At 38.7% G+C, this 18,773-nt stretch overlaps 1 protein-coding gene across 1 annotated transcript in view; it reads left to right on the top strand.

The window, feature by feature from the left end:
* dab1a (DAB adaptor protein 1a) overlaps positions 1-18,773 on the top strand; it is a 270,399-nt gene that overhangs the window by 10,455 nt on the left and 241,171 nt on the right. The window contains exon 3 of the mRNA XM_044128726.1: positions 13,112-13,178. The gene's annotated coding sequence lies outside the window, so the exon portion shown is untranslated. The remainder of the gene's footprint in view (positions 1-13,111; positions 13,179-18,773) is intronic.

Below are 18,773 nucleotides of genomic sequence, written 5' to 3'. Positions count from 1 at the left end.
TGTGTGCATTTGTCTTCAGATCATCTGAGGATGATTAATGGAAAATCTTTTGGGGCTTTGAAATGACAGTGCCTGAAAACAGCAGTTTTAAAGTCTTGCTGCAGAGTCGTAATTTGATTTGATTTGACTGGGCCATTCTAACGTCTGATCTGATAACGAGGCTCTGACTCCATATTTAGGGTTGTTGTCTTGCTGGAAGGTTTATTTCTGCTCCTCCTCAGGTCTTTTTCAGCTCTAACAAGTTTTACTGCAAAACAGGGGTTCTGCCCTGTATTTAGTTCCATTGATCTATCAACTCTGACTAGTTTCCCTCTCCTTGCTGATTTTTCACCTATTTGATGTTTTCCTGCATGTCTTGTGGCAATTTCTTATTTCTGTCTTTCAATAATGACTTCCTTCCTGCTACTCTTCTGTAAGGGTCCGATTTCCTATTCATTGTCCTTATGGAGCTGTGCACGTCTGCAGCTCCTCAAAAGTTACCAGCATCCTCTATGTTGCTTCTCTAATTAATGCTCTATTTGCCTTTCCTGTCAGTTCGGATGAATGATCATGTCTTGATTGATTTGTTATTATTAGTCTTTGATTTTTGCAGATATAGAACAGAACTTTGTGAGAGTTGTACAGGTCTGGGTATTATCTTACAACCCAACTCTGCTTCAAATGTCTCCGTTATTGCTGACCTGTCTGCTCTGTCCCTTGGTCTTCACAATACTGCTTGTAGCTGCATTCAATTATACACAACTAGGTAATTTACAAAGGCAATAAGCAGCACTGGGTTTTTATTTTGGTACATCAGAGAAAAAGGGGGGTTGAACACTTGCCCTTTCACACTTCCCAGATTTCTACTTTGAAATTATGCACCACTGTGCAGCACTATCAAACAAAAGCCAAATAAAATCCAAGTGTGTATACAGTAGTTGTAATGAAATAAAAAATTTCAAAATGTTCAAACTGAGTGAGAACCTTCACATGTCATGTTAAGATTACATCTTAAGAAGACACAATGGACATAAAAGATGGCTAATAATAGTCAAGGCTTCCTTTAAGTGGTTTAAGTTGGACTTTGTGTCCACATGTCAGTCTGGCTGAATGCAAGTTTAAAGTATTAAATGGGTCACAAAATCTGCACTAATTCACTCCAAATGCTTTTCCTTTAGTGCCGTCCTTGTTTGTTGCTGTTACCATGACATCAGCCAGGTTTCTGACCACATCAACAGGTGCTCAATGAAAGTAACGCTAGAGAGGGGAAAAGGAGACAAGAACAGAGTTTGGTTAGGGTCAGTGTGACTGACAGAGTCCTGGCAGGACGCTGGCTTAGCAGCAGGCTGATTAACCCCGGCTGGATGGTTGGAGTTGGGAGCAGATGTCAAGGTCCTTCCTGTTAGTGGACTCCATGACAGTGCTACTAAACATTTATGCCCACATGTAACTATAAATGCTCCCTCGTTCTCTCTCGCACACACTGCTGGTGTTTTTACTGTTCACCTTGTTGGTCCGACAGAGTTCGGAGGTACAACACCTCTCTTTGGCAGCTTTATCTGTTTGCTTACAGCAGTGCAGTGTGTGTGTGTGTGTGTGTAAATGTGTGCATTCCAGGAAAATCACTGTAGTTTTAGCTTAATTCCCACTGGACTTGATGAGTCATCCCATATGTATCAAAAGTCGAGAGAGAGAAAAAAAAGCAGAATGGGAAGAAAGGGTAGAGAGGAGCAGTGGGATTTCAGTTTGTCTGCCAGGGGCTTACAGTACAGCCTGGAGGAAGCTTGTAGTGCTGGCTTTGGCAAGAGTAGTGCTCAGATTCAATTGATTCATTCTTTGAACTGAGCTGAGGAAAAGCAAATTTTACACGTTGAATTCTCACAAATGCGGTCTGGAACATGGTTCATAAACTGCTTTAATTTTTATACTATGCATTTAAGCAGCAAAAACAAGATGACCGACTAAAACTTTTTCTTTTTTTTCCTTTAAGGCTGACAAGATATGAAAAATAATTCTGACCATTTTCATTTAGAGGTGCAGTGAGACATTGACTAGAAACTGGAGTCTCCTGAAATTCAAAATTCACACTAAACACTCTTTAGTGTGAACACAGTTATTGAGTGAGGAAGACTAAAGTGGACCGGTTTTCAGTGTGGTGTTTGAAAATGAAGAGAAAGAGTAAGCAGAAAAGATGCGAGAAGTTATTTAAAGGACATTTTAGTGTCTCATTCATTTAGACTTTGAGAGAAAGAGGCTTTCAGCAGATGGGATGGATGTTGTACAATGATCTGTTTTATCTTGTGTAACTTGCTGGATTTGGAAATGTAGCCAGCATTTTATCATATTCTCTGCTGGTTCAGTAACACTTGATGCACCAACATTGCTGCTCACTAGTCTAAATGCTAAAGATGGTTCTAAAATGGAAATTTTGTAATCAGTTTTTCATTTTAAATGATAAAACTTTGTTTTACAGCAGCTGCTATCGTACACTAGCAGAGTACAAAGTCCCTGGATGAGGGGGTGAATTAGTTTATTTAATATAAATTATTGATGACCACTCACTTCAGGAAGACTAGAAAAAAATCTGTACTGTTCTTAAATTGGCACCTGAAAGCTTTTCAAAATTGGCAACTAGAGCTGGAATCCCCATTGTTGCATTTATAGTGCACTCAGGTCCCTTATAGTTGCTTTTTTTTTTTTTTTTTTTTACAGAAACATGGTTTCTATTCAAAAATTAAAAGCTCCACATTTGCAAATGAATATACAATATATAAATTAAGTGTTACTGCATTCTTTTAGGAAAACATTTGCTGCTTTATGTAGAACTCTTGAAATTGATGGAGAATGATTTTGTGTCTGTGTTTATTGGGTAAGGCATGCCCAAGGTGGACAAGACCTGCACAAAATCCTACTTTGATAATCTAAGCAGCCTAAATTAAGTCAGAACTATTAATTTCAAGTTTAAAGTAGATGGGCCAAACCTGTTTTAAGTCTTGGTCTGTAAACAGAATTTTGAGACTTTTGCCTAATGTTGTGTGGTCACATATTTGCAAAAAACACAATTGCAAAGATGTGAACAAACAGTTCAGATTAAACTTGTTTGCTGCAGCTACTGTGGCAGGGATTTACTGTGAATATGTTTGAAGAGGACTAAACCCCAACTCAATTACATGTAGATATTTTATTCTGCTGCCTCAGCAAGTCTGCATACATAGTGGAAATGGATCACACACTGACAGCGCATAAGCAGTTAGAAAGCAAGAGGTGTGGAAGAACTTTACAAGTATTGTGACTGAAACGGGGACAGAGAACAGAAATGGAGCAGAGAGAGAGGAATGGCCTGGCAGAGCATCAGGGCTGCAACGTTGAGTCCTCTGGCTCTAATGGACCCCCCACCAGAACCACCCAGCAGCACACACAGGTGATCACTCCCCGTTTTTCCCTTATGTTGTCGTGGTTTGCATTTCGCATAGCTTTTTTTTTTTTTTTTTTAAAGCCACATCAACAAACAGTAGCTGCTCAAGTTTTGAGCCAAATCGTAGCTTTGACTTTCATGGAGCTCACAGTCTAGAAAATAATGCAATAAAGAATAAAACCCAACAATAAATGAGGCCTGGATGATACTATGACACGCCACGTAAGCATTGTTTTATGGAAGGATTTGATCACTGTAGTCCCTTGTTAGGTTGAGGGAAGATGGAAGAGCAAGTACAGGATTAGTGCTCTACTTTTGAAATATTTTTTAAAAACCTGAAGTGCATAACTCATTTTGCTGTCTCACTATTTTATACCCAGAGTCGCATCCGCTGCTAGTTGGTTCCCTGCATCAATTAGTACCCTTCACGAAGTGCAAAGTTGTCTAGGAAACAACTTGATGCTAAAACTCTGACCGATGTAACACAGTTTTTTATTTTCAGATATGTTTATTAGTGGAGAGCAGGAAGGTGCTAAGTGCTTGTGTGTTAGTCTGCTTCTCCGCTTTAAGAAATTCCGCACCAGTCCAGGGAGATAATAAATACGTTTTAAAATTTCAGTTTGTGGTATACACCAGATCCAGATATTTGTGCACAAAACAGTTACTGCTTTTAAAAAAAAAAATCACAGTAGTGTGAACTTATTTGCATTATTTTCAGGTTGTTCTCAAAGAATTGTCTATTGGATGATCATTCTGCCCTAAAACACGGTTTAACCATTAAATCGTTCAATCTTTAAAACTTCAAAGTCATCCATCCATCCATCCATCCATTTTCTATACACCCTTTGTCCCTAATGGGGTCAGGAGGGTTGCTGGTGTCAATCTCCAGCTACGTTCCGGGTGAGAGGCGGGGTAACCCTGGACAGGTCACCAGTCTGTCGCAGGGCAACACAGAGACATACAGGACACACAACCATGCACACACACACACACTCACACCTAGGGAGAAATTAGAGAGACCAATTAACCTGACAGTCATGTTTTTGGACTGTGGGAGGAACCCGGAGAACCCGGAGGGAACCCACCATGCACAGGGAGAACATGCAAACTCCATGCAGAAAGACCCCGGGCCGGGAATCGAACCCAGGAGCTTCTTGCTGCAAGACAACAGCTCTACCAACTGCGCCACTGTGCAGCCACCACAAAGTCCTACAGTTCTTAAATTAATTTGTGGTTCAAATGAGTAATCTTTGAAAAGTAAACTGTTTTAGTTATTAATGTTTCATTGATTATTCCAATTAGTACTTCCTGAAACAGTTAAAATCTTAGTCTTTTAAGTTGACTCTGTGTTGTGGTGATAGTTGAAACCATTCAAAAAGGAAAAAAAGTCTAGCGCCAGCTCTACAAATATGAACTATTTTGACAATGCTAACAAGAAGTAAAGTTTGAAAATGAGTTTGTGGTTAATACCAAACATCGGAGAAATGAACCTTATCATTTCTATTAAGAACAGCAGGGTTTGCCCCAGAAAACTAGCGAGTGGGGTAAAAAGGCCATCTTATTTTTGTTTTTTTAAAAATGTTAGAAGTTCACAGAAAATTTGAAAATGTGACTTGGTAGTGATGTACATTTGGAAGACATTGACTATATTTGGACACCAACTATGGAGTCTTGGTGAGGGACATGTATCTATCAGTGTATGTGTACACAGTTGAACTCTATGTAAAATGTTCACCAGAAGAAATTTCTAATAAATTAAACAATTGTTTCATATACCTCAATAGAATTGTCTATTGGATGATCATTCTGCCCTAAAACACGGTTTAACCATTAAATCGTTCAATCTTTAAAACTTCAAAATAAAATTAATTTCCATGTTCCTACACTAACCTTTTTAGTGGAGCTCTAAGGTCTGCTGTTCAGCTCTCTGTTGGGGAGAACTAATCCTAAGCTTCAGATGAAATGGACCCTGTCAGATATAAGAAGTGGTTCCTGCAGTGGGGCATTTCAGGCTAATTTAAAAAGGTAAAAGCTGGTGTTTAGTCATGACCTTTTCATAAATTGGTTTCTTTCACACAAATCTGACTGATGCGCTGCACTTGCACAGAATGCATGAAATGTTTTTACTCTCCTTTTGCTGCCCCCTACACTCCCTTCACAGCAGTGATATACCAAGTGTTTTGTTGTGGAACTAAAATCTTTTAAACCACTTTGTTTGGTTGGTCCACTGGCTTACGCTATTCAGTGTGAAATAAAATTGTGAGCTTCTGTGAGGCATGTCCAAGTCTTGATTCAAAGGCCTGCAGCTTCTTTAAAGAAGGATTTAAACAGAGGAGAGTTTTGACACAAAGTGGCTTTGTTGATTGCATGAAATTAGGTCCTGCACATAGGCTTTTCACTCTGCTCTGCTCTCGCACAAGACGCTGTGCTGCCTTTTGCTTATATAGACCCCCACTAGCATTTCCTTAACTTTTTGGCATAAGTACATGACAATAGCTTTCCTGTGTGGTAACATGATTACGTTTACACAAGGGAACTGAGCTTGGTGCTCAGAGAAGGCAAAATTCAAACATGCTGCTTTATGAATGCCTAAATTTACCAAAACAATTAAAGCTTTACTGTAACTCCAATTTTCATTTCAGCCGTCATAACGTTTTTAAAATGTACTTTCTAATAGCATTTTATTTGGGCAGCGAGGGAGCGAGATTTAATTCACCATGGGCCTATGTTGGAACAGAGTGTTGTTTCAGGGTTATAATGATGTGCAGTGTATTTGGGTAAAGATGACAGAATCTCACAGAAATCACCTGAAAAGCTGCAAATGAAGCAAAGCTATGCACTTCTTTGCTTTGCTCTGCAGCTTGAGTTATTCTTGATGTGGTGTGCAAAAACCGGTGATGAAATCTTCCAGTAAGTGCACTCCCAAGTAGAGTTTTGTTGTTTCCTCTAAAGGAGAATATGATTGTTGAGCACGTTGAATAACAAACGTGGGATTGGATGTCAACATCTTCAGTTTGTCTGGATCTATTTCTGTGACTTTCTATCCGTTTCGACTGTTTCAGCAAATCTCTTAAGTACTTTGCTTTTATTTCAAACAATCTTTTTTTGAACTTTTGTATTTTCCTCATGTTGGAGGCTGTCAAAATACAATCTAACCTCAATACCACAGCAGATTCACTCTGATGCTCTTCTCCTAGGATATTATACAAAGCACTCCAGGACACTATAATAGGAAGCCACTAAAGAAAAACATTGATGCAATATTTGCACTGCAGTTTCATTCAGCCGTCATGTTTTGTTTTTAAATTGTTTGAGTAAAATGAGTTTACGTCATCAGTTTATATCATTCTACATGTTTTTAGCTGGGCTACAGATTAATAACTTGAATAAGTCGCTGAGAATATTCTTAGGTTCGGTTTTATTTAATGAATATAACTTTCCAGACAATATTTTTTTGCAATTTCTTGCAACAATAGAGACAGTGGTAGGTGTTTTTCCTGTAATTGGTGGTTTGCCAGTTTGAATCTCTGCTCTGTCTGTCTGTTGTCAGACCGTCTACAGTCCAGTAGCTTACCACAATTATCTTGTGAATGTGTGCGAGTGTTACTGAACTTAGTGCAAAGTGTTTTGGGGCCTTCTGGACTAGATAAATTGCTGTACAAATGCAGGTCATTTGCTATTGGAAAGCCCAGCCACAACCCATACTCAGTGCTCTTGTTTTGGGAAGGTGGTTGTTGGTCATAATCTTGCGATACATGGTCCCATCCATCCTCTACTCGACAAAGTGCAGTCATCCCGTTCCCTTTGCAGAAAAACACCTTCAAAGAAAGATACTTTATACTTGGGTTCTTGTGATTGTACTATTCCATCATTTGACCAAACACCCATCTTCCATGCTTCCTCTGGATCTTCCAGATGGTCAACGACAAACCTAGACGGGCCCAGACATGTGATGACTTAAGCACGGAGACCTGGGACATACTACCGGACTTTAAGACATGACGAATGTGTTACTATAGTAACCTTTGAGACGGTGGTCCCAGCCGTGTTCAATTCATCCTCCTGTGTATTTCTGGGCTGATCCCTTATGTTTCTCATAGTCATTGTCTCTTGATCTTGTGAGATCTTGCATGGAGTTCATCAACAGTGAACTTGAGTTTTTCCTTTTCTAATAACTACACCAACAGTTGTTTCCTTCTCACCAACCTGTACTGCTTGTTGTCTTGTAACGCAGCCCAGTCTTGTGCTCTTGGGCCAAAAGACTTGTTAGTAGGTGATCAAATACTTATTTCCTGCAATAAAATGCTAATTATTTCAAAATTTTGTACAGTAGGGTTCTCTGGAATCATTTTTTTGTGTCTAAAAATTAGTGCACTATTAAATACTTAGCATTAGGCCTGTCACAGTAAACAATAAACCCATTAATTACATGATAAATTAAAAGAAACACATATATTTTCATTGGCTTGATTTATTGCTTTTTTTCTTTTCTTTCCCTTTTTACCAAAAACTGCATGATAAAAGTATTTAGTCTGGTGCTTTGGTCTCAACTATCCATTTTTTTGAAAGATAATTTTGTTTACAGAGACTTCATAGTTAATTTTATTTGTAGTTTCTGTTTTCTTCATTTATTTTGGATATTTAAAATGTCTTCCAGTTCTAGTCTTTCAATGTTATTGTCATCCTGTTAAAGGTTATTGATCCTTGAGAATGTGTTCTTGCATTATTTTGCCATCACTACTATTACATTACTTGACAACGGTCTCAAAACAACAATATTATTATTTATTGAAATACATTCTGGGACATTTTATTGTCTAGCAAAATTTGTTATCGTGACAGGCCTACTTAGCATATCACCCAGGATCCCTTAAAACTATTGCAGTAGGGCTATGCTTATATTTTTTTCTCTTACTTTTTTATTCAGTGTCAACATAGACCATTAAGAAAACTCCTACATGTGACTGAGGATGGGTGAAAGGAACAGGAGACGTAACCTCAATATGACCACAAGTTGTCCTTGTAATTAACAGATAACCTTTAATGAAGCTTTGGCCTCACAAGCTCTCAGCCAAGGAAATGTCACATTTAACCAGAGCGAAACACAGCCCATGCACACCCATACATGCTCAGATGAACACATGTACTTGCACGCAGACTCATGCAGTTGAAAAAGTGTTAAAAGTGCCCTGTCAACCCATAAATGTCATCTGTCTGTAGCATTCAGGAAAAGCCTCTGTGCTCTTTACAGACGGTTTGTGTGGGTGGTATAAGAAGAGGCTGGGAAATATCAGCCTGTCACAATGTGTTGTCGTCTTGCGCTGAGGAGAAAAGTGAGCTGAACACATGAACAAATTAATTCAAGGACAATTTTTTATTAAATTTACCACACACAATTAATAATCCATCCATCCATCCATTTTCTGTTCACCCTTGTCCCTAATGGGGTCGGGAGGGTTGCTGGTTCCTCTCCGGCTACGTTCCGGGCGAGAGGCGGGGTTCACCCTGGACAGGTCGCCAGTCTGTTGCAGACAATTAATAATTGTTGATGCAGATATTCTTTGACATTAAAGTGTCAGACTCTGTTATGTAAAAAAGAAAAGAGGGAATCATTACAAATACCGTAAGACCTGGTGGTATAGTCAGATCCAAACCTCTGTGTACTGCATTGATCTTTTCTATTTCATTTTCTTTTCTGCTCTTTCTTGAAGCGATTCTGTCGGTTTTCTTGTATTTTAAACTCAGAAAAAGGCTTCTTTCAGATACGAGGCAGCAGACGCTGAGCTCACTGCAGCTCTAGAGCCAAAAGCAAGAGAAAAACGCTGAGCTGGGCACAAATGTGTAAATGAGGGCATCAATTGTGGACAAAACCATCGTCATTTACTGTCACATGGCACTCACCGATGCCAGAGTTAATTGATTGAGAAATAGGATTGGATTAATGGACAGTTTTTGGATTGTAAACATTCTTATCTCGTCTCCAATGCTATGTAAAATTACAAACTGCTAGGTACTTTAATATCACAACTTTTGGTTAGGTCACGGTTTCTTTTTTTTACTGGTGTCAAAGGCTTCAAATATTGAGACAATACCAGTTTATTTTTTTGTCTTGGCTTTCTGGTCAAGTCCCAGGTTGTCTCTGATTTGAGCTGCCTAGATTGTGTCACAGAGAGCCGCGCCCAAAGGCAGGGCAGCGTCAAGCATGATGAGGCGCTGCACAACACAGCCTCACTGTGCCGTAGAGCAACACAAACACAACAATGGATTTAAGAGCAGGGCTACGTGAAAAGTTGTTCTCACAAAGAGCTGTGTTGTATTGAGAATAATATTTGAAACTATGATTGGTGTTTCAACAGCGTCTACTGACTGTAAATCTGTACAATTGTCTTCCTAACCATATCTCTGTGCAGTGAGATCCTGGTATTCCTGAGGGTTGGATGCCACAGCCCCCACTTATAGTTAAAATCTACAAATACTTGAGAATGCTTTTAGGTGTCCATTTTAATAGTTCAAACACAAAGTATAACCTCAATATGCACAAGCTTGATATTGCCACAGAAGTTAACATCTGTAGCGAGGGTCTCCAACTCCAGTCCTTGAGAGCTACCATCATGCTGGTTTTAGATGCATCCTTCCTCCAACACATCTGAATCAAACAAAAGGTTTGTTGCCCATCCTTTGCCAAACTTGATTGTTTGCTGAAGAGGTAATTATATAATCTGATTAATCTGTGCTAGAGAAGGGATGCATCTAAAAGTTTCAGGACGGCAGCTCTTGAGTGTTGCAGTTAGACTCCTCATGGTATTACTTCCTCTCTTGAGGATGCTGCCAATCAGATCCAGCATTGGAAAATAAATATTGTTTTGCGGTTGGCTGCTTTGAAATTACCAGCCGATGGCACATCAAGTAGCATTTCATCCTGGTATTTCAGCTCCCCTGAGTTTGATGTACATTTGTCCATATGTCAGCAGTGTTCACAAAAACATTCGGGCTACTTCTGCCACGCTGGCAGACATGGGAGAGCAGAACACTTTTGAAACTCGTAGGACAACGTATTTTGCGTGCTGCAGATTTGTATCATCGGTTAAAATGTCTGACCATTTTAAGTTTGTCGAGCAAATTAAATTACATTGGTAATGTCCGACTGCCTGTCTTTTTGCAAACGCTGCGTCAGTATCTCCGTTCATGTGTCTGAGCCATCAATAAATTGTCAGCATATAAATCTGTCACTACATCCATCCATCCATTTAATATGCCCACCCATCCATACAGAACTACATCTCAGTCCATCCGTTCATCAATCTATGCATCCATTTATTCCACCTGTCAATAAAAGTGCAACTGTTGATGCATCCATCTGTTTGTTCATCTCTCCATCCATTAATGTCAGTCTGTCTACCCATCTATCCAAAGTAGCATCAATCCTTGTGCTGCTTTTGCAGGTTCAGTTTTTAAAGCCTCACTGCTCTGAAAGTACCCATAATTCATCGTAACCATTTGTGTTTACCATAAACACAATGGTAAACACAAACACTTGTGTTTACCATGTCAATTTCAGCATTGGTTCTGAAATTGACTTGACTGGAAACCAGTAACAGGAAAAATAAGAAATTATGACTTGGAAAATAGTTAGAAAATTTGTACCGGAAATAGGAAGATATTAATGCAGTCGCTTAAGGAAACCCCTGCACCATGATGAACTCTTGCTTGAACTCCAGTAGTTTACGATCACTCCACGGACCTTTCTTAATTTTCTCTGGAGTGGAAAATGCAGCTGTATTAAACTATTCATGAATGCCATAAATATAAATGTCTTCATAAGTGAACTGCTGAGCACAATTTTTGGGAAGTAAATTGGGTTTCAGAGGCTAACATTTATTAAATTGTATATATATATATATATATATATATATATATATATACATTCATATATATATATATATATATATATATATATATATATATATATATATATATATATATATCAAGTCCCTGCACTCACCTAATGTGCAGATGGGTGAACTGATTCTTCTTCCTCCTCCACACACTCGGGTCCTCTACCCCGATCCTGGGAGCTTGAGGGTTCAAGATGTACAAATACTTGGCTCTGCATCTAGGACTGCACATTTCTGGACTGAGATGTCTGATGTTGCTCCTGGGATCTGTTGTAGCCACTGAATTCCCTCAACTTTGACTGCCCGAGGGTCCGCATGACCACAGGCACCACTGTGGTTATACAGCCCACACAAACACATTCTTTAGGTTACAGGACAATTTGTTCAGCTCCTTTTTCCTGATGTTAGTCACAGGTTTGCCACATCCACCACTTCTTTCCTCTGTTGTTTATCCTGTCTGAGATATGTTGGTTGGTTTTATCCCTCACCATGTCTGTGTTGGTGTGATCTGTGAAGTCCCACAGGATCTTAGAGCCAGCATTCTCCACTACCTTGTGGTGTACACTTTAAATTGCTTCCAGTCCATATTCTGAAACAAGCTTGCAGATGGTGTTGCGCCAGTTCATCCTTGGTTGTGTTCCATGTATTCAGTTCAGCGAGGTATCTTGCACCCTGCTGTTCATAATGTGTTGGACTGTCTCAGCCTCCTTGCACAACAAGTTTTGGGTCTTGTTCTATAGTGTGGTAGATCTGGGCCTCAATTAATTCTGGTGTTTAGCATACTGATGATGATGAGGGCCTCTGTGCTGTCCTTCAGTCCAAAGTCCAGATTGGTAGGATTTTCTGATGTCAGGGTCTAAAATTTGAACCTCATGAATGTTTTTAACCTATTCATACAAACTTTAGGGCTGCAACTAATGATCTGTGTAATCGATTCGCACCTCAGTTCTGTTATTGAATTTGAGACATTTACTGAGCACATTGTCTGTTGAGGCTTTGTCCCTGATGTATCTATGGATCAGAGATGCATTAAAAGATGCAAATAATTAAATACTTCTTTTAAATGAGAAAATAAACATTTTACTGCCTGAAATGCAATAATATAGCATGCTGGAATTTGAACTGGAACCCTCCATGCATTGTTATGCCACCTGAGGATATATATATATATATATATATATATATATATATATATATATATATATATATATATATATATATATATATATAGATCTTTAAGAAAACTACTTTTATTGGGTCTGTATGCTCCAGTTAACGATTAATTAATTACTAAATTAGCTGATCATTTCAGCAATTGATTCATCAGGAATAATCCAACAAATTGTTTTAGTCCGACACAACTGTAACACTGCATTTATGTAAAACTTTATATCAACTTTATACCTGTTTTATTTAAAGGTTCGAGCTTTTACTGTTTTTTTCTTCATATATTTCAGCGTCTGTGTTGAGTGGCATGACAGCACACCCCCTTACTCTGCTACCTGGCCTGAATGTAAGATAGATGTTTACAGCAGATCCTGCAGCAATGCACCCCACAGTCAGTTTGGACTATTTAAGCTCTAAAAACTGATGTCTACTGGAATAACAATGTCAAGAAATGTTGACACTGACATGTAAATATTTTGTACATTGACAAAAAGCTACCTGTTACTCATACTCCCACATTTAGTAATACCTAATACAGTCATAGGTTTTACGATCATTGATGATTTGTATTTTTTTTAGGCGGGGTAGGAGGATCAATATTGATTAATATTTGAAGTTCTTAAATAATAAATGCAGCCTCTCTGCCTTCTTCCAGACAGCTGCATTTTCTGATCTTGGAGGGCCATGTGAGGAAGCTGTTCTCACAACTGGTTTTGCTCAAGGTAAGACTTTAGAAACTGAAGTTTGTTTAACTTTTTGAGAGGTGCATCCAACCTCCAATGCCCACATTTGCAACTTATTGTCTGCTATTTAAACGCCTAACTAGGAACATTTTTTTGAGAAACTGTCAGCATGAAGAATTATACTTATCTTGCATAATCATAGCTGATTGTACATCTCTGCTGTATAGGTGGAACGGTGTGCATATTCGAAAAAATGCACACTATAATCCAGCACATAAGCAGAAAACAACAATGAAACACATTACAGTTCAATCCAAACCTAGTGGAAAGATGCATTTTATTTAGCGCAGTGCGATTCAATGTGGTGCAACAACATGAAGGATATGAAATATGCCCAAATTTTGCAAGTCATCCATGAGAATTAAAATGCTTTTCTATACTGTTAGCTGTTGAAAATTAATACATGTCATCATTTTAATAGTCATAGCACTAAGTTAGCTTAGCAATTGCCGGAGTTTAATTTTAGCAGCTGTAATGTGCGTCATAGCATCACCATCAGTTTATAAAACTTTACTTTTGTAAGGCATTTCTACACTGCTTTTGTCAGACCTATCTTAGAGTTCAAGGGTCATGTCAACAATATTTCCAGTGATAATTAAAATGTAGTCATGGACGTTAACTAGAACAGCTACGGTCTGCTAGCTGTAATGGATTTGACATCATAAAAATAATAATAATAAAAAAAAAGCAGGTTTGTAATTTTTTTTTTCTCAGAAGTACCGTGGCTACTGTTGAAGGGAGCTTTTATCGAAGCATATCAGGAAGCTGTGTTACAAGCTAACATGCGTTTTTGTGTGGATGTGTGTGTATTAGAGTGCACGTAAGAGAGAGAGAGAGAGAGAGAGAGACTGGACTTTGAGTTAAATCAAAGCTGCTGCTGTAGCTGCTACTCAAATCCCCTGTTGGTGAAAACTAAGTTTGTCCGGGAGCGAAGAGAGGCTGGTGAATTATTAATGCCTGCTGAAGCTTCACTCACGGTGAACCAGCAGACCACTGAGACACCACTGCTCCGAGACGCATGCCGAGGCCAGTTCAGTGCTATGCCCACAGCGTCCCTTTCTCACAATCTCTACACATGAAGAATTTCGACTGCTCATGCTGAGTAAAGCTGGTGGATTCCAGTTTTGTTGAATGCTGATGGAATGCAGCAATCTTTCAAGCAACTATCTGCAGGCTACTCTGGTTACACCACACTAATGCTGATTTATTTATTTTTTTCTTCACTTGTATATCACTTAGTAGGAACAACCAGTAATCCGAGGCCTACTTCAGTAGCAAATAAGTTTATAAGTTACTGTTATACACGTTGTATTTATGTTATTCTAAGCTTTTAAGATAATAATTGGGATACAACAAATGCAGAAATAATCTTGTAACATAGTCCATTAGTAGTTATACATTTAAATTAGATGTTTGCATATGCTTTGTTAGGTCAGCTAGGAATTAGCATAATGTTGCCTGAAGGACACCATAATTGGAGACATTTTATTACTTTGATTAAACTCCTCGGTTTACACACAATTTCACATTCATCTGCAGTTTCCATGAAAACTTTTGAGCTACTTCCACCAAATTGGTCAACTGTCTCAGGCAGGATATTTTCTTTAAAGTTTTTAATTTTTGAATGTCTTGTCAGACAGGAAAGTGGGTTGTGAGAGAGGACAAGGCATGTAGTAAGTGTCATTGAGCCGGGACTTGAACCTGTGACGTTCGCGTCAAGGACTTAAACGATTACAGGTCCAAGATACAATGAACAATCAGATCTGCACAGAGATCTCTGGGGCTCACTTTCACTCCATCCAGGAGTTGTACAGGTCTAGTCTGGAAAAAGACATCGTGCAGACCCCACACATCCATGACACACTGTTCAATCTGTTGTACAGGTCTAGTCTGGAAAAAGACATCGTGCAGACCCCACACATCCATGACACACTGTTCAATCTGTTACCTTTTGCTGCTACAGAGCACTATTTGTGAAAACCTGCCACCAAATACAGTTTCTTTCCCCAGTTTGTCTCTCTGAACACAGTGAACACCTTACATACAGAGCAGTCAGCTAGTCTGTGAAATAAAATAATTTAATATATATATATATATAAATATATATATATATATATATATATATGTATATATATATATATACACACACATTTTCCTTTTATCCTTTATTTCCTCTAAAGTTTATATATTTATACTTAATGTCTGTTTACTCAGCATGAAGTCAAATTCCTTATTTGTACTCAGAGTCTTGGCCAGAACAGCTGATTCTATATCTGCATCTCTTCTTTATCTTTGAGACTAGACACATTGTTGCTAATGTTAATGTGTTTTTATACATTTGCTTTGGTTTCTTATTTTTTTCTACCACAGCATTAAGAAAATAGGACCTTTTGCACTATAAGCTTGTGGATGGACTGATCATTTGCTTTCAGTGTATCAGTACAGTTATCCACTTGGGAAATGGTGAGAACAGAGAGAAATAAAGCAAATATTATTGTGCCTTGTGGTTTAATTAAGTACCTTAAACAGAGCCAACAGTGTTGGTCTTCTGCAGGAACAGAGTCATTTGTGCCTCCTAAATGAGCTGGTGATCAGCTGATTCCTTTAAGTGCCATCTTCATACCCATTTAGATAATAAAGAGGTCTCCTCAAACACTTGGCACTATACATCTACTCCTCGCCTGCTCACTGCCCACTGCTGCATTGCAGAGTGGAAGCATTCACCCATTCTGAGATTCATAAATTAGCCCTTTCATACACAGAGAGCACTAAAATGAATAGTTTTAAGTGTGTATGCGTGCATTACTACCTATTGGAAAACTACTGCAAGTTCACAAAAACTGTCTTTATAGGTAAAGAATTAACAGAAATACATTGTGAAAAACTTAATTATCCTGTAGATGAGGGCATTGAAATCCAATGTCTTGTTACAACTGGGTACTTTTCTGAGGCCACCCTCGAGTTAATCCAAAACGACTGAAATTATTCAGACCAGAAGAAATGGTGGCGCAGAGGTAATTTGGGTGATTTTTAGTTTTATTTTTTTACATGTCCCAAACATTTGAACATAATGATGATCAGACAGAGTAAAGGTGCATTTCAAAAGTCCTAATATTTGGTTATCATTAACTGTAATCCATAATCCTGAAAATACATCAAAAGCTTGAAATATTTAAGTGTTTAATGCACCTATATGACTTATTCTTTTTGAAATAAGAGACAAATAATTTACCTAATCATGATATCATTTTTGAGATATACCTTTATGCTACAGTGTTGAATGTGCAGAAAGGTGATGTTGGAGCAACATAATTCTTATGAAAGGATTACATTTCTATAATTGACTCAAGGTCTGATTTCATTGGACCTGATTGGACAGGTCCAATGAAATCAAGACAATGAAATGAAATCCTACCTTTCTAACTGCAGGCAGTTAGAAAGGTAGGAAAGAATAATCTTGACGTAAGGTTATTAAAATTCATCCTTGCACGAGCTAGGACACCTGATTCTTTTGGGTAGTTTCTAATAAAAGATTGATTCATACCTGTGATGGTATTAGTCACACTGGAGTAAATTAATCACCAAAATATTGTCCAAATTTATTCCAACAGTTTGAACCTCAGAGGACTTGCCGTGTTGTCCCCTGTGATAAATGCCAACAATCTGCTGTTCTAGAGAGGTTTAAATAAATGCGTTCCATTATTTGCAAAAGCTGCTCCATCCAGGTGTAGCATACAGTAATTGGGCGAGTCTTTCATGGTCCACAGTTTCTATCTGCCTTTGCCATTTGGTATCATTTTCTCGCCGTGACAGATTGCAGCTTATCTATTCTTTTAAGCTGGTGGCAAGTTGCAGCGCTATCTGCTGTGTGAGGCCGCCTCCATTGACTGCTGCTAGTCAAGCTGGCATTCATTATCAAGCAGGTAATAACACAGAGCAGTGGGCCTAACTCGAGCGGCAGTGGGCTCATTAATACAAACAGGACCCTAAACCCAAACTCAATTTACTTGAAAGCCTCTTTGGAGTTGGGAGTTCAGTGAAGAGTCTTTCTCTGTGTGTGTGTGCGTGCGCGTTCGTGCGTGTGCATGCATGAATATCCATCTGTGTGTCCAAGAAAGGTATTAATCATCCCTCTCCCACAGCCCAACACAAATACACAAACAGTGCGGCGAGTGTGCATGTGCATCACAAAGCTCCAATTATATAGCTGATCAGTGGTGTATGTTTAAGTAGTCACTCACCTCTTTCCTCTCCCCATCCTCCCTCATATCTCTGTCATTAATGAGTCCAATTAGCACATGCAAATATTTATTTCCAGCTAACAGTTGTGATTTATCACACTGTTCTGTCTTTAAAACAAACGGTGTTTGCAGTTTGTGTGTTTTGTGCACGCACATACGTGTTTGCGCGTCCCCTCTCTTTGTTCACAAAGACACATCCACTCATTAGGCCCTCCTGGTGCGTTAGATCATCAGCAGCACAAGTCGAGGAATCAAAAGACGGCGTAAAGAGGAGGAAAAGGAACATAACAAATTCATCACTGGAATATTCAACTGCGCACATACACCCTCCTCATGTAACAGTCATTGATTTAGGGTGTGCAACTGTAATGGGTACCACTCCACTATCGTCAGATTAATGACACCCAGACATTGCAGAAGGCACTGAGAAGAGTGGGAGGAAAGAGGAGATTAAATAGAGGGAAACAGAGATGCTCTTTTGGGGAGTTATTGCTGAGAGGTACTTAAATCTGCTGCACATAGCATTTTAAAATATCAATAAATCACAGAGAAATGTGTTATGACGCCTTGGTAGAATTGAAGTAAACAAATGGCCGCCGTTGTAAATGCTTGTTTCTCACAATAAGAGCACATTTTCTTTGAATACTTGTTTCTTTCTATTCCATGCAAGTTCTGTTGTAAACCTTCCTTCATCTGCAAAACCTGAGTTGATTCTGCACAAGGTATTCGGTACATTAGGCATGTGCTAATATGAGATTCTCTCAGCAAGATAACCTGGAGTAAAGCACCATGATTTCACAGTGTTAACACAAAGATTACATACTATGATGTAACAGCTTTGATTGGAAAAAGAGAAGCAACATTTGAGTTGCTCTGTTTAAAATCTGTGATTTTTCTGTATCAAACTTCAGTTAGAGATTTTTTTGAAGGCCATGATGAAACGAAACTTAATTTCAGCTACAACTATAAGAGCCAGCAGAAAAAGATAATAGATATGCAGAGTGGTAAAAGAAAATGCAACTGATGGGATAAACGTTTTTTTTTTTGTGTTTTTTTTTTTACTGAACATACAAATTTCGCAGAATTGAATCCCTTTAGCTGCTTTTTTACAGAGAAAGACGGAGACTAATGAGCCGCTTAGCAGGCCAGGCATGTCACTCCCACCTCTGGAGTTGTAGTTTCAAAACTGCATTACTTTCAGTGGATGGGTGACACTCCTTAGGTTTCCACAACATAACTTTCTTTATAGGCAGCTTTGTCTTGTTTGTAAGTATTGGAACTAGCAGTTTTCAGCAACATGTGAGGGAGGGGCACTGCCTCCCTCACATGGAGG

Source organism: Gambusia affinis, linkage group LG10 (genome assembly GCF_019740435.1).
Source record: "Gambusia affinis linkage group LG10, SWU_Gaff_1.0, whole genome shotgun sequence".
Taxonomy (NCBI): Eukaryota; Metazoa; Chordata; class Actinopteri; order Cyprinodontiformes; family Poeciliidae; genus Gambusia; species Gambusia affinis.
The sequence above is the reverse complement of the archived record's forward strand: the minus strand, read 5'-3'. Positions and strand labels throughout refer to the sequence as shown.